Source organism: Filicampus tigris, chromosome 4, assembly GCF_054856515.1.
Source record: "Filicampus tigris isolate MCC_2025a chromosome 4, RoL_Ftig_1.0, whole genome shotgun sequence".
Lineage (NCBI taxonomy): Eukaryota > Metazoa > Chordata > Actinopteri > Syngnathiformes > Syngnathidae > Filicampus > Filicampus tigris.
In genome coordinates, this window is record NC_141220.1 from 9,212,651 (window position 1) to 9,228,482 (window position 15,832).

General features: G+C 41.9%; 1 protein-coding gene across 1 annotated transcript in view; it reads right to left on the reverse strand.

Moving 5' to 3' along the window:
• The window catches only part of LOC147148406 (excitatory amino acid transporter 2-like), a 41,159-nt gene extending 27,254 nt beyond the window's left edge, over positions 1-13,905 (reverse strand). The window contains exon 1 of the mRNA XM_086027755.1: positions 13,682-13,905. The gene's annotated coding sequence lies outside the window, so the exon portion shown is untranslated. The remainder of the gene's footprint in view (positions 1-13,681) is intronic.
• Positions 13,906-15,832: the final 1,927 nt, after the last annotated feature.

Consider the following 15,832-nt stretch of genomic DNA (forward strand, 5'->3'; position numbering starts at 1 on the left):
TCAGTCATGTGACCCTGCAAAGCTCCGTTCAACCAACCACAATAGAACTGGCCAATGACAATCATCTTGCAGAGGGCAAGAGGGAGGGACACGCAGAGCGAGCGAGGGCAACCAACAGCTGCTGCTGCCTAAAAAGCACACATGCAATAAATCTACTTTGGTGTTCGCTATCAAACATTTATGTACAGTACACATTTATTGTGTTTTAGAACAGTATGTGACCATATTTATAGTTTAAAAATTACCAATGGATAAAATAGCAAAGTTTGCCCGTGACTTGCCGCTCCAATGGGAGTGAGCCTCGCCTTTCAATATGTTACCACTTTCGTCATGATTATAGCCCACGTCCTATTTCAGTGACAACGAACGTCTTTATTGAATGCCACCATCTTCTTGTGGATTAATAAATAGTCATACAATGCGAAATTTTGATTGGGGAGTCTCCGCGATCCAGGCTGGCATAGTTCATATTGCTGATAGTCCACACATCACACTGACATGTAATGCAGCAATGCATACACAACCATTGCCATGTGTGGTGATGAGTGATTAACTGTTTTTGTCAAGCCACACAATACATCCATCTACATTCTAAACCGCTTACTGCGGTTGTGCATGGACATATTTGTACAGAACAACACATACATTGCAGTTAACACACACACACGCACACACCCCCACACACACAAACAAATAAACACTTCTGATGAAGCATAAAACTGTTATTCATTAATAAAGGAAATTTGCAGGACAATGCGAATTTAATTAGCTTTAATTTGTTCATGACTTTGTTAATGTTGATGGCTGTCAATACAGGCCTTGATCAAGGGTGGCCAAGTCCAGTCCTCAAGAGCCACAATCCACCTTGTTTTAGGTTTATCCCTACGGCAACACACCTGATTCAAATCATCAGGGATGAACCTAAAACAGGCTGGATTGTGGCTCTTGAGGACCGGACTTGGCCACCCCTGAGCTAGATAGACCAATCTGACGTTGGCCAACAGTGACAGACGTTTACACCCTGTGGTGTCGGGTTGGCTGTTGGCACGTCAAGCTGGAAAAATACACCGCAATGACAGACAGCGACGATGGCCATTAAAGTACCTTCTGCGCATACGTGAGATGTAATATCCCTCCATACCATCGGTGGCGGTAGTCATTATTTCTCATCATTAGAAAAATCCAACGGAAAGCTATTGGCCGGGGGCGGATTATAAAAACGTAAACAATGCATGCAGCTATATTCTTCGCTCACGATGAACTCCCACGCAAAGTAAATGGAAAATGGGCTGTCACTTATAGAGCGCTTTTCGACCATGGGTACTCAAAGCGCTTTACACTGTACCTCATCTACCTACTGATGATGCAGCATCAGGAGCAACTGGGGGTTCAGTATCTTGCTCAAGGATACTACAACATGGTCACAATGGCCGGGGATCGATCCCACAACCTCCGGGTTGGGAAACGACCACTCTACCACTGAGCCATGCCGCCCTAAAGTAAACCCTCACGTTCTTGACACAGTATCGTCATGTCATGTCATGTCATTTTCCAAACCGCTTATCCTATACAGGGTCGCGGGGAGTTGCTGGAGCCTATCCCAGCCGTCAATGGGCGAAGGCAGACTACACCCCGAACTGGTCGCCAGCCAGTCGCAGGGCACAACACAGTATCGTGAAATACTTAAATTGTCAACCCTCGCTCTTGTACTTGTAAGAAGATTAAGGCAGCGGAGGCGTGCTCACTGTTTTTCCGCATTTGTCACTTCCCGTTGGTGCTCCGAGCGTTGATTTGCTAGCTAACAGCCAATAAGAGTGACCAAATGTCACGAATGGCGACGCCGATTCAACATGCGTAAACACCCACTAGACACTTCCTGACGAGTTACGACATTACGACGGTGGTCACTACACCAATCAGACGGCGCATTCAGGCGCTACGACTCTTCACGACCTCAAACGTCAGTTTGGTCCATCTAGGCCTTAAATTCTAGTATAATTAAGAAAAAAAAAAAAAACTACACTTTCGACATCCTTTTGGATTCACAGTATATTTTGTTTTTTCTTAAAAAAATGCTTAGTTTTCACTGAACCCGAACCAAGAGCACACATCTTTCTGTTGCATAAATTAATCACAGTTAGCTCACATTTGATCATAATATAAAATTTACACATCCAATCCAATCCAATTTATTTATATAGCACATTTAAAAAACAATGCTGTTACCAAGTGCTGCACATAGTATATATTTGTGATGTCAGAACCAATGAATATATAAAGAAATAAAATAAATATATAACAAAAATAAACAAAAACCATAATAAACAATACATAAAATGAAATTAAAACACACAGAGGACCACACAATTCACGCCGCGTTAAAAGCCAGAGAATCAAAGTGGGTACACCCTGAACTGGTTGCCAGTCAATCGCAGGCCACACAGAAACAAACACACACTCACAATCACACCTAACCACGACAAGCCCACGACGACGATCGATATACAGTACATATATATATATATATATATATATATACAGTATATACATGCGTAGTGCTTATACAATGCATTTACAATGCTGTAAACGCACACTGATAGTCTTTCTAATGTTGCTACTATACAGTATACTTTGCATATTTACCCCCAAACTGTTAATTAGTAACTCATGTAAATGATGAGGTACAAAGTAAGATGTTTTTTTACTTGAAATTAAACTATTCTAAGCTCGTTAAAAAAAGAAAAAAATATATTTTGAAGAAGAAGAAGGCCTTTATTGATCCCACAATGGGGACATTTTCAGTTACAGCAGCATAGATATAGGTCACACAGAGACGGCGGCATAATGTAGTTATTGTCAATCAATCAATCAATCACATTTTATTTATATAGCACTTTTCATACATAAAAATGCAACTCAAAGTGCTTTAAAACATTCAAAGCAAAACATAGAATTATTGTACAACATTAGCAGCAAACATTCGGAAACAAACCTATGTAAATATACGCAGTATTTATACATATACACTTATACCCATGTATATACACACTTACATACATCTACATATACAGTATGAAGAAACACTCCTATAGCCTGTACATAGTACAGAGGAAAAATAAGACACAGTGATGCAGTGCTGCAGTGAAATATAAAGTACAGCATTGGATACTTTACAAACAGTAAAGATGACTATGACTCTGTAAGCAGCCTTGACCCCATTATGTGTTACTAGTCTGTTTTTGCCCTTGACACTGGGCATAGAACCTTTTAGATTAGAGTTCAACAATTACAAATACGCATTTTCAGTATTCACTGTATTCTCTACTGATTGGTGGTCAGAGAGATGACGCTGTCACAAGACAAAGGGACGATGGCAAGAACGCAAAACATTTTTTTTCCTTTTACAAAGCTTGTTTGAACGGAAATAACATAAAATGATGATGTTGTCTTTTTTAGCGTGTAATGCTTGCCTTTATTGATTACACTCTGTTGCTCTGCTATGATGTCACATAACGGACACAGCACCTCATCAGCATATCAACATAGTGCCTGCGCATCCTTCACTGTGTGGCAAACAAGCCAAATCAGTATGTACTAGTTCACCATCATGACAAACTTCCACTTGTGACTTTTCTTCTCAGATTGTCTATAGGGCAAGAATTCAGTACCATGGTCAGTGACAAACTAGTTCTACAGGAGCTGACCAACGTTATTGAGGAAATCAAACGATTCCAAAGATTTAGGGTACATACAGTGCAAATCCAAATGTCCATCCACATCCACACAGATTTACTGTACACACATAGTATTCCTGTTATACTCACAATGCCAGCTCTGTGAATGAACATCAACAACACTAACTTCTATTTCATCATTACTGAGCATTACACCACAATGTTTTTGTATTTTCTTCACTTTCATTCCATTTTTACCATCCAATCCACCAATCAGGCAGCCTCTCATCCTGGCGACATATGACTGATCAGTATTTCTCTGCCTGTCAGCATCCTCGAAGTTATTTCTTTGTTTCCCTTTGTGTTCCTAATGAGGCAGTCATTATAGACTGAGCCTCTGGGAAACCTGGGGCTCGTGTTGTAGTCTGTATAGGGCTCTCAGAAGTGACCAGTTCAGCTCTAATTACGTGCTAACGGCCTATTATGCTGGAGAGGGTTTGGGATAGACTGAATTGGATAATTTCCATTCATCTCCGTGAAGTACCAGAGGTACTAGAGTTTGAAATGTAATCCAACCATGGCCCTCTTCATTGGTGCATCTACAGTTAAATGATTTCCAATTATTGTCTGCACATCCCTTGATTGCACCTTGCATTTGTTTCTCTCTCTTTTATTGTGACTGTTGTTGAATCAGAATCCCCTTTGTGGTTTTGATATGAGGCCATTTTTTTCCAGGATATTCCTCGAAAACGGTCTTGTTTCCCAGATCTGAACTGCGATCAATCTCCGACTGCAGCACAGATGAAAGGCCAATGGAGAAAAGAAGATCATCCATATTCATGGTTACTTTCTCTCTGCACTGTGGAGGGCTTCCACACCTACTGCTGGCGTCCTCATCCCTCATCCCTTTCTTATAGCTGTGCGGCTGATCTTGCAAAATACAAAGCAGTTCTGCTATCATTAGTAAAAGGAACATCTGTGAAACAGATCTGGATGCACTGTATGGCAGCACGCAGCTTCTGATGGCTTCGGCCGATTCCCCACAGGAGCTCATTAAATCAGCTAGTAAGGCAGGACCGCCCCACCCCCTACTACAGCACCAATATTATCCTCCGCATAGTTGAGAGGGGAATGACTGAGGAGGGAGAGGTGTAGGGTAGACAGAGGGAATGGTAGAAGGGGGCAGGCAGGAATGCCATATAAAGATAGATGTGCAGTCATGCATGGAGGAAAGGGACTAATAAAGGGGAAGGGCAAAAGGTGTGTGATGCTCGTAAAAGTAGGGATGGAGAGTTGAGAATTTACGTGACGTTAGTGATCAGATGAAAGCAATCACTAGAAGTGTCTCATCGAGGGAGTCTTTGTTATCAGGTAATCTGCTGGCTACATAAAGAGTTGACAGCTGTGTTGGCTAGCTCCGCCTGTGAAATGGCATTACTGCGCAAATCACATTTCATACATCAATAGACTCACCTGCCACTAGTAAAAATAGACACACAGAAACATCACATGCCTTTACACGGATTGTCTCACACATTTCCTGCACATTAACATGTAATTGCAGGCTGTCACACACAAGAACACTATTTTGTCTGCACAGTCGTCCCTTGTCATAAATCTCCATCGGTCCTAGTTCCGAGGCAGGGTTGCGGGGTCTCAGCTTGGTTCAGGATTTGCCAATAAGAAGACTAAGGAGGTTGGATGTTCTCACTAATTAAACACCGGAGTCTGTTGGGACTGAGCACCGCCAGCAGCAGTAGCAATGCCAGGCTCTCCTTACACCACCCCACAATGTTGACAGAAAGGGCATTCCTAAACACACATACATAACTCATCGCATCAGACAATTAAACACAGGCGCACACACGCATACACACACGATTACTGTGGTGAACCCCCAAGGAGCTCACACACACCTTGTTTGAAGATGACAAACTGTCACTTAAAACACGATGAGCATATTTAATGTAATATCCACCACCACCTTCCAAATAATATTCAATCATCTGCTGGTTCTGTTTCCTCAGAGACTTCACTCCATAGGCTCATAATAGCCCCCAGCCAAGGCTGTATCATTTACTGAGCACATGCAGTAATTTGATGTATTATTTATGATTTTTAAGCATTCTCTATAGTAACATAGTCCGTATAATTCTTGAACTCACATGGAAAAATATGTTTTTGTTGACCATCATATTACATCCTTGTGTTTTTATTCAATGTTTTTTTCACTACCCCTAGTTTTTGTGGGATACTCCCACAAAATATTTACATACAGTTTTAGCTAACGCTTTTGGTACTTTGCTAGACTTTGTACAGGTAGAATTGGGTTTAACGAGGCGTTTGCACCGTTGTGGGATGGAATGAGCCTTTTCCTGATCAACCGTGGTGGCATCCTTCATCCTCATTAAAATCAGTCCGGTACACCCGAGTAAACTGTGCTTCACATGGCAGGAACAGAAATAGTCTCGACGGAGTATGTGCATGACATTGGCAGGTAAACTGCAACGGGGGTATCCCTTGATGGATGATGTTGTTGCCCGTGCATGTAGCGTGGGCAATTGAGGACTGCCTTGCACCCTTGAGTGTGTGTTGGTGTCTGACCACCCTCCTCCCAATGGTGACAGCGGTGTATTTTTAAGATGATAATTATTATAATTCATTCAAATAATTGATTTCTACCATGATTCAAAAGGATTGTCCCATGCAGGTGTCATATTTGTGAATGAAATCCGGTGACATCACCACACACCTATGGAGTGCTGAATTTGTCTGCCTGCACCTCGATCAAAGACACCAAAATCGTGTTACATCACATGTGCTGCACAATAGACTTACTTTTAACTAATTTAAAATAAAGTCTAACATCACCAGAGATGCGATGGGGGCGGGGAGGTAACGCCCAGTGAGGTGTAGCGCATCTACCAAATTCACAAACACTGAACTAGACCAGTGACCCGGCACGAGAATGACGATGCACCCGTTGTTACTTTCTGTTCCAAATTGTCGGATGAGTCGGGGGCGAGGCAACTCCGTGTGTCGGAACACCAAGAGAGGCACAACAAGGCCCCAAACACACTAGAACAGATTTGCGCTGGCACAAAAATGAAGTTATGCCCGTTTTTACGCAGAGCGCCAGTCTATCACAATAGGGCCCCAAGTGTTGTTATTTACACAGATGCATGCATCTTAGTCCAGTTAGAAATTGGTGGTTTGAGGTGTTATAGGTGTGAACACTGCGGACTTGCTTCACAGCCAATCAAAGTGGCTGCCTGGGCAATCACAGATCACCGCGGTGGAATGGGCACTTGGAGACCGTCTTCCACCCCGATAGTACGCATTTATATGTGATACCACCTGACCCCAAAAAAGCTGTGCCGCGGCCAAAGGTGTTATTTAAGAAATTTAATAAAGATGATAAGAATAGTAAGGCAAAAGTCCTTCCAGACAACATTCAAAAGGGCACGTAGGAGAGACGATAGTTTGTTCAGCATTAAATTTAGTTTTAAATGATCAGAAACATGTACAGTCATTTAAAACCTAGCAGCTGATGGCACCATAAAATAAGATGTGTTTTTTTTTAGTTTTTTTTTACGTTACATCCGCTCTTCACCTATTGGTGCAAAAATGTGCTTGATTCGACCAACCACCAGACTCAATTGCTGGTACAGCGATGAGTCTGGATTTCCAGGCTCGGACCTAAAGTTTAGTCTGCTTGCAGTCACCAAATTGTCAGATGCACTTGGCGCAAGTTTCCGATACGCCAAAACACACAGAATGGCACAGAGCCGTCTGCCAAATTCCCAAACATGTTAAACGAGGCTTGCACCTGTGCTATCTATAAATATAGAACCCTCCATGTATCCATGTAAAAGCATTTTTCAGCATAGTTTCCTGTTTCATTCATCCACATCTTGGTTAAATCCGAAGAACGCATTCACCTTAGCATACTCAGGGGATGGTAAAGCCCCTTCAGTGGAAGAGAAAGTTTACAACATAAATTCAACAAAATCCTTCCGACCATTATCCTACTACTAAGTGATGAACATGATTTTCTGTGATGTCACGATGGATTCAATCCTTCACAGTGCAAAAGCTATTTTGTCAATTGATAAAAAGTAATTATGTCTTCTTATTAGCTGTCCAACTTCATCAGAATGATTAAAAGCAAGAATGAGGGTAGACAAATGGACGGTAGATACTGTAGATAGATAGATAGATAGATAGATAGATAGATAGATAGATAGATAGATAGATAGATAGATAGATAGATAGATAGATAGATAGATAGATAGATAGATAGATAGATGCTAGTCCTAATTAAGCAGTGTATAATGCAGTGAGCCAAAAGCTACAAACAAAAAGCCCTCTGTGTTAATCAGCCATTGAAGCAGAGCGCTCTTGGAACACGCCATCCCTACTAGAATAATGGGCCACTTTACAGGCCTCCAAGTTAGTTCACAGAATATTGAGCTGGGAAACCGCTAGCACAGGGTTCATGGGGAGGAGGGGTGGTTTAATTGTTTCCTTCGTTTTTGTTTTTGCAGGGCCCTCCATCCCCTTCTCCTCTCACCCCTTTCGGTTCTGAAAGGGGGTTCTGACAAACAGGAATGAAGGAGATTGTTGTGTGTTCCGTTACACAAGTGGGTGAGGTAAACAAACTAGACAGTACGCTCCGTCAGCTGGGCTTGTGGGGATGGTGATAGGCTGAGCGGTGGGGGGCTGCGCAAGAGGTGAAGGATGATTGGTTAAGCATCGTGGGGCAAGAGGGGTGCAGGGTGATGGGGGAGGATTGGTGGGGTATAAAGGGTGACGGTAAAGGCTCCTGAGGGAGAGCGTAAAAAAGGCGGTTATTCCGGAAAAGAAGTGGGCACAGGAGGGCGGTGGGGGGCAGACATGGACGCAGGGGTCTCTCCTCCAAGTGTGGTCATTGTCCCCGTTGCTGCAGTTCTCATGTAAGAGAACCCTTTGGCTTCCGAAAACGTCCACAAGTGATGAAGCACTCCCGCATCTGAGCAGACAAGTGGCAGCTCGGCTCTTTGCTCCCACAGCTCAAGGCCATTTACATGCTCCAGAGGAACATTAATGCCTGCCGATGCACCCAGAGTGAACAAAGAAGCACACAAACCTTGCTCAGAGGCCCATTGCACACTTAATTGAGGATTTGTGAAGGAGAGAAGGAAAGGTGGGTGAGGCAAGTAGGGCAAAAAAGTAATTTTTTTGTGAAGATCAAAAGTATTCTCTTAGCATTGACGGTTCATATTATTGTATATTTTCGTTCATTCCATCCTAAAATCTAAAATGGCTCAAAAGTCTTCTTACAACAAGCATGTGGAGCACGGCTTTCCTACCATGGCATATGAACAATATTTCTTGGTGGGAAAAAACGCACATCCTAGATTACAGTATCTCCATAGAGTAAGTATGTTGAATTCTGGTGGAATGACTGTGGTATGAACAGCTACTGTATATCTGAATGCTTTTTGCCACGTCTAGATTATTGTTCAGATGAAGCCTTCTGCATTTATGTATTTTTTTTTTCATTTGCTAAAGTGTCATTTAAGTCTGTACTCAAGACAAACATGGAGACAACATCTGCAAAAGTATTACTATTCATGAAGTGTTGTATTTGTTTAACAAAAAATCAATGACTGACCTTCAATTATGATTCTTGGTTTCAGCACAAAGGGTAGATTGTTCTCAGCAGATTGGTCTTTGGTGTCAGGAGATAGAAAAAAAAACGAGACCCCCCCCCCCCCCTCCGTTGATCCCCAACCCCGTTACCATTCATTCCCAGAGCAATTCCGTGACTCCCACTGCTGACCTGAATTCTGATGAAGCAGGTGCCAAAGGGATGTGGGTGGTAGCCAGTGGTGAAAGGTTGCGTCTGCTGTATCAACGTAAACACATGCTCAATCTCACCCGGGGCCTAAATTTACGAGTTACTCACTCACACTATTTGGAAATTTGCCACATCTCTAGTAAAAGTGAATTTGGTGGTGAATGGGTATCGTTTGGCTTGTAATGCAACAGGAAAAGGATAAGACCGGTCTTAAGAAATTTTAATGTAAAAATCTATTAGCTATTTTCATCAGTTTTACACTTCTGATATACTGTAAATAGCCATGTCTAAAATGATTCAAACTCATTCTCAGTACAATGCACGTGAATCAAATGTTTGAATGCATAGTTGATTACCACGTTCTCGAATCAGTGTACTAAAAGTTTTCTAGCCTCAAAATTGTCAGGGATGCAAATTTTCAAAGTCTGTAAAGTCTGTAAATTTGTAATTTAAATATTTCCAACACAACTTCGTTTCATCCCTTGCCACTTTCTAAGCAGTAAAGATCCATTCAGCAGATGAAAATTCACTTTAATTCACAATTTGGCCAGAGTGTGAATAATTTCAGGTTTCCATGTATAGAAATATTCTAGATGATCAGAATGGGAAACACCCCCATGCAACTTTGTTATCAAGGCCATTATGGGCTATTATTCATCCTGTGTTCATTTTGATGTGGTACTGACCAGAACTCTTTTTTTTAAATGTCAGTGTTTTCATATACAGTATCTTTGACTTTTTATCGGGGCTTTTGGTAGTTTAACAGTAAACATAGTTGATGATTGTGCAGCTGCCAAAGGATCAATGCCCACTTTATGCCCCATTCACCATCGTACTGCAATTGATTGGCAACCTGTCCAGGGTTTTACCTGCCTTTCGTCCTACATCCGTTAAAATATATTCCAATCAGAAGTTTGATCCCACACAGGTAAGCAGTATCGAAAAAGCCGCACATTTGATGACGTCATGAAATGTTCACGGTCAGTTAAATAGCAATTGTCTCATAGCAAAACTAAAGTAATGCCTTAACCATGGCCATCAAAAGGTCTATCATTTTGCTGCCGAGAAGCAGCTTCTGTGGTGAATGCTTGTGTTGTCCTGTTCCTGTGCAGTCAAACAGAAGTGAACGGAGCCAGGCTCTTTGTTCAGTCAACCCATGGGAAAGACCCCACTCTGTGCAGACCTCTGAGAACTAAAACACTGATTCTATAGGCGGGGAATACATTAGCAAAATAAAAATGAAAATAAATAAATGAGTAAAAAGGCCACAGAACTGATTGGAAGATCCATCCTGTGAACGTAAATTCACAGAGTTTAAGCCCAAGCAAATGAATACAATTAGAAATGGGGTGAAATTACTAAAATATCCAAACAAAATGAACGAGAAAAGACCTTTCCGTAGTACAGACATGAGAAAATGAGAAGCAGTATAGACAACCACGGGGGTGTTCGAGTTGGATGGTACTTTGGCATCCTCCGTGCGTTCCCAGGAGGATTACACAAGCAGTGGAACTCCATGAATGGAAAGCTTTAGCAGCAATGTAGATGGTGAATCTGTGTGACAATTTCACATGCCGTATCACTTTTTATCCAGCTTTAATTGTATTTTTCCAATTTGATGCAAGATAAGATGCTGGTTCCCTCCAGGCAGGTAACATATGTTGCACCTTCACGCTGCTTGTGCTGACCTTTTACCTCACCATTGACACGGATAAGAAGCCTCTCTAATCCCTACAACAAATCCACAATTTATCATTTACACTTATATAAAAATGTCTCCTGATTTGTATGTCCGCACTCTTTTTCTGTCACTCCCACTTTGTCACCCACTCTTTGTCACACGCCCGGCAGTGTTACATCTCAGTTTGTCTGGCAGAAACAAGTCTTTGCACACTTTATTTTCCTGAAGTTTGATTATTATTTTTTAAGGAAAGCTTTAGGAAACAGCCAGAGTAAAGGTAGAAAAACAGCTAGCTGTTGGCTTTCGTCCAGAATAAACATTATCTCACTCAAATCTTAGTTGATAATTCATGTTTGAGGCAGACTTACAGTCTTATATATTGCATACAATGTACATATAATATTAATCTACAAATTTATTGAGCTTCATTTGTAAAATGACATATCTATCTTGCATATTGAATTTCTTTAACCACTATGATGGTGTCTATACCATTTTGTCCTTGATATTATTTGCGCTCGGATTGTTTTGTTTCAATGTAAGCTACGACTGCCTTGACATACACACACACAGGCACACCCCCACACACATTCAAGTAAACATACAAGGTACCCTGAGCAATGTCTACCCTAATTAAAGCATTGTTTACCCAGATGGCTGGCATTAATATGTGGATTCTCCATAGGGTTGACATGTTCATACATATTGACTTCATAATCCCTGTTTATTATGGTTGCTGTTATCAGCATTTGTGCACGTATAATGCACACACATAAATTCTGCATTTTTTGCAGAATCTTATTGGAACTCTTGAGGTACTAAACGTCCGTACTGTATTTGCTTGTATTCACGTTAGTTTGTTTAATAAACACTTCAAACACATTTGTAAGACATGACCAAAGCTTTGCATCATAACGCGAACACATGTAAATTGAATATTTAAAGGGCATTCTTGACAAGCGAATAACGTACAGTAGTGTCTTTATCCTCCATAAAGACATGTAATATATCCGCATAATGAACCCCAACTCGCATTGATGTGATTTTGATCAGTCACCATAAAACACACACGCACACACTCAGATATAGGACATTTATACATCAAAATGACTCATCCCGCCTTTCAGCATGTGCCTTGGATGTCTGTGCTCATTCATGTAAGGCAGAAAATGCCACAGTACAGTAGTTTACAGAACTGCCCCTGGGAAAAGGACAAAACGCATTAGCTGCATGGACACTTTTCAATACAGATTCTCCCGGCAATTACACTGAACGCCAGCTCCCTCCAGACTCCGCCCCTGTGACAAAATGGCCATGGTCCAGCCAGTATGTCTCACCGGGCAGAAGGTCTTGTTAATAACCAGGCATCCACACTGATCGCCTCCATGGACGCATTCGTCAATGTGCTGTTGTCAGAAGCGTCCGCTCACACACCCTGTGCACGTTTTCGAAATTGATGAGCTGGAGGTGATCAACTGATGGTGCCAAGAGTGTTGGTTTCCATGGTGACACTGGTGCTGCTGTTGAGAAACTGCGTGTGTCTGGGTGTGTGTGCGCATGCCTATTGTAGTGCATGTGATTTAAAATGAAAGGGGGGAATAGGGGGCAACCATTGGCTCCGAGGGGGGTAGTTATACATCAGTAACGTTATGACTATTCATTTGTCTTTGCAGGAGTGGTTCCTTATTTTGTACGTTGTTAAAAAAAAGGCTTGTTCGAATGAGTTGTTTTGCACACTCAGAAGGCTAAAAACACTGCACATTTCGAGTCAAGGTATTTACATTTCTCACTGACGAATTTCTAAGAGGAAGATGTCATCGTTTAGCACACATCCACATTGACCCAACTTGTTGATAATCAGAATGCTCTTCTGCTAAGACAGTGATAGAAATGCTAAACAGATGCACCTTGCAAAAAAGCCAAATGCCATATCATCCCATTGCCATAAAATCATGGTATTTTAATTCAAACAAACCAGTCTGGATAAAGCCTGAATGAATTTTAAAAAACAAACAACTTTCTTTACTATTTAAATTGTCCAGATTGAGGTTTGATGTCTAAAATTAAGCAACGTTTATTTTCATTATTTATCCCCAAACAATAAACAACTAGTCCAACACAACGTGCTTCAAGAACAAAGTGGCAACCAATGCACACGTCTCATTTAAATAGTTAAACCATGTGGTGTCTATGTGACAGAGCATAGAGGTTAACGTGCATTAATCATCTGCAACAAATTGCTTGCAATTCTACATGCATGTCTGGTCATTTTAAATTAATGAATCCAGATAGATGAAAGAGTCAGCGCAGCTCTGATGGAATGTGTCGCGCGCCTCTACACCTTAAAAAAGAAGCGAGAAATGTACCTGCAATAAATGCACGACACTCTCGGATTAAAATAGCCAGTTTGCTCTGAGTGTTCTCGTGCTTTTTATGTTTAGTATCGCAGCGTGTTTCCTTAAAAGGTCAAAAGCAGCATCTTACCTTTATTCCAAACCTCAAGGAAGAAAGTTTTCGGTGCAGCCCCTTTGCAGGGTCTTGTTGCATCCGCGTCACGGAGGCTGAGGCAGCACAGCGAGCCACTGCGGTTCCACCACAGGAGCGCTTGACGGAGGGATCGTGGTGAGGGTTTTTGTCTCAGTAGAATCCGAGGAGCTGTGCAGCTAAACGAGCCCACGGAATGAGCTATGCCTCACCTCACCCCTCGGCGCCTGACTCCCCCACTTGCCTGCGCCCGCCCCCTCCTCTTTATGTCCTCTCAATGGGGATGCCATCTCCAGTTGGTGAAAGATGCAGCCCATACCTTACCTCCTCCCTCCCTCTACCTTTCTCACTCGATCTCTCATTTGCATTGCATCCCATTGAAAGTTGCTACAAAACCAAACCAAACCAAAAACAGTGACTCTCTCGCAGCAGGTCGGGGGTCATAAATAAAAGTTCCAGACGTCCATTTTAGAATATGTCGTCAAGATGAAGCCCTGAACACAAATAATAAAGCATGCATGGGAATTTACTGAGTTCCAAATCATGTCTTACATTTACTGATAAAGTAAATACATTTCAAAATGCAAATACAGCAATACATTTTTTTTTGGGATGATTCTTGAACTGGGAGGGCCGATCAATTTGTTACAGTCCTTGACACAATGTACTGAAAAATGCTTGGGAATAGAAAAAACTAACAAATAATAATGTGCATTGGTTCAATGTGGGCATTGTGAGTAACAGCATTCCTTTTTGACAAATGGCATCCCCTTACTGTCAGATAGAAATCCTCTATCTTCACTTTTAAGATGCTTTTGAGCTTTTAACACAATTACGTTCTGTAATCTCTGGCATGTTCTTGTAACGATCGACAAAGTGAGCGAGATGAGAGTTGGAATGTGAACTTCTTTATTCAACAGCGGACACTGTTTTCATGTCCATGCAGAGGACGTGAAAGAGGTCGGATGGGCAGCCCGCGGAGCGCCTCTGTAAACAGCCCCTCGTGCTGCTACATTGTATTAACCCTCATGTGCATTTCCATCCAAACTAACTGCAGTATGTTCCAGGATTATTTTTGACTGTGGCCTAGAATATAATAATATATACAGTACAGTAAGAGTAATTGTCTTGATCAAATTTGTTGTGACAGTGTTTTGGCTTCGGTGCTTGATTTGTCATTTGCTATGTTTCTTTATTTTGTCACCTTTATTTTGTTGTTACTGTGTATTTGTATGTGTAAGACTCTCAGTTTTTCCACTTCCATGTCCTGTCTGCTTCTGGGTCCAAATTCAGTTCCTCACATGACAGTACGTTTTGACCCGTCATGGACCAAGCAGACTCAGACACAATTTCCCAAGCAATCCATGCTCAGGGAGTACTGCTCGGCAAACATGAGCTCCTGAGGGAGATTATGGAACCTATTCAGGTCGTCTGGCCAATCCTCAGACATCATCACCTGCTCCAACCTATCCCACCACCTTGAATCAGAGAGTGATTGTCTCACTGACTGCTGCTTCGCTTTTTCACCAGGGACCCAAAATGCCGTCACCCATACATTATTTCAGGGCGGTAGCGTGTATTCAGACGATCGCTCTAAGTTGGTCTATGTTATCAACTTGCTTTGGGGAAGAGAAGGGAGGTGGGCCAATTCCTTGTGAGTCAAAATCAGAGACATTGGAATTGTCTCAAGGTCCCTCATCCTCAACCCTTTCCTCCTCCGGAACTTCGACTGGGAGTTCCATCACTTGCGGTGTAGGGCACTGGGTGGTGCCTCTTGAGGAGGGGGGGCTGGGGTGGGGTGTTGGGGTGTTCTGTTGTGAATTCTTTTGACTGTGTTTGGGTTGAGTCCATCATGTTATCATTTCCTATGGTCCTTTATTTTGTCAATAGGATTGGGCATGGGCTGATGTCTCCGTATTTAAGCTCGAGTTTCTCAGTGACATGTTAGAATGTCAATATTTCTTCCATGCTTTCTGCATCCAGACCTGCTCTTTGTTGTTACTTGGTGATTTTAACAACCCATAAAGTGGGGTTGAATTGACCCAAGTATTGGATCGGTCCATTTTTGACCCAAAATTGTGTTATTTTTAACCCAACTATTTTTAGAGTGTTTTCGTGGCTGAGAGGCACATAAATGACTTGGTTTGTCAT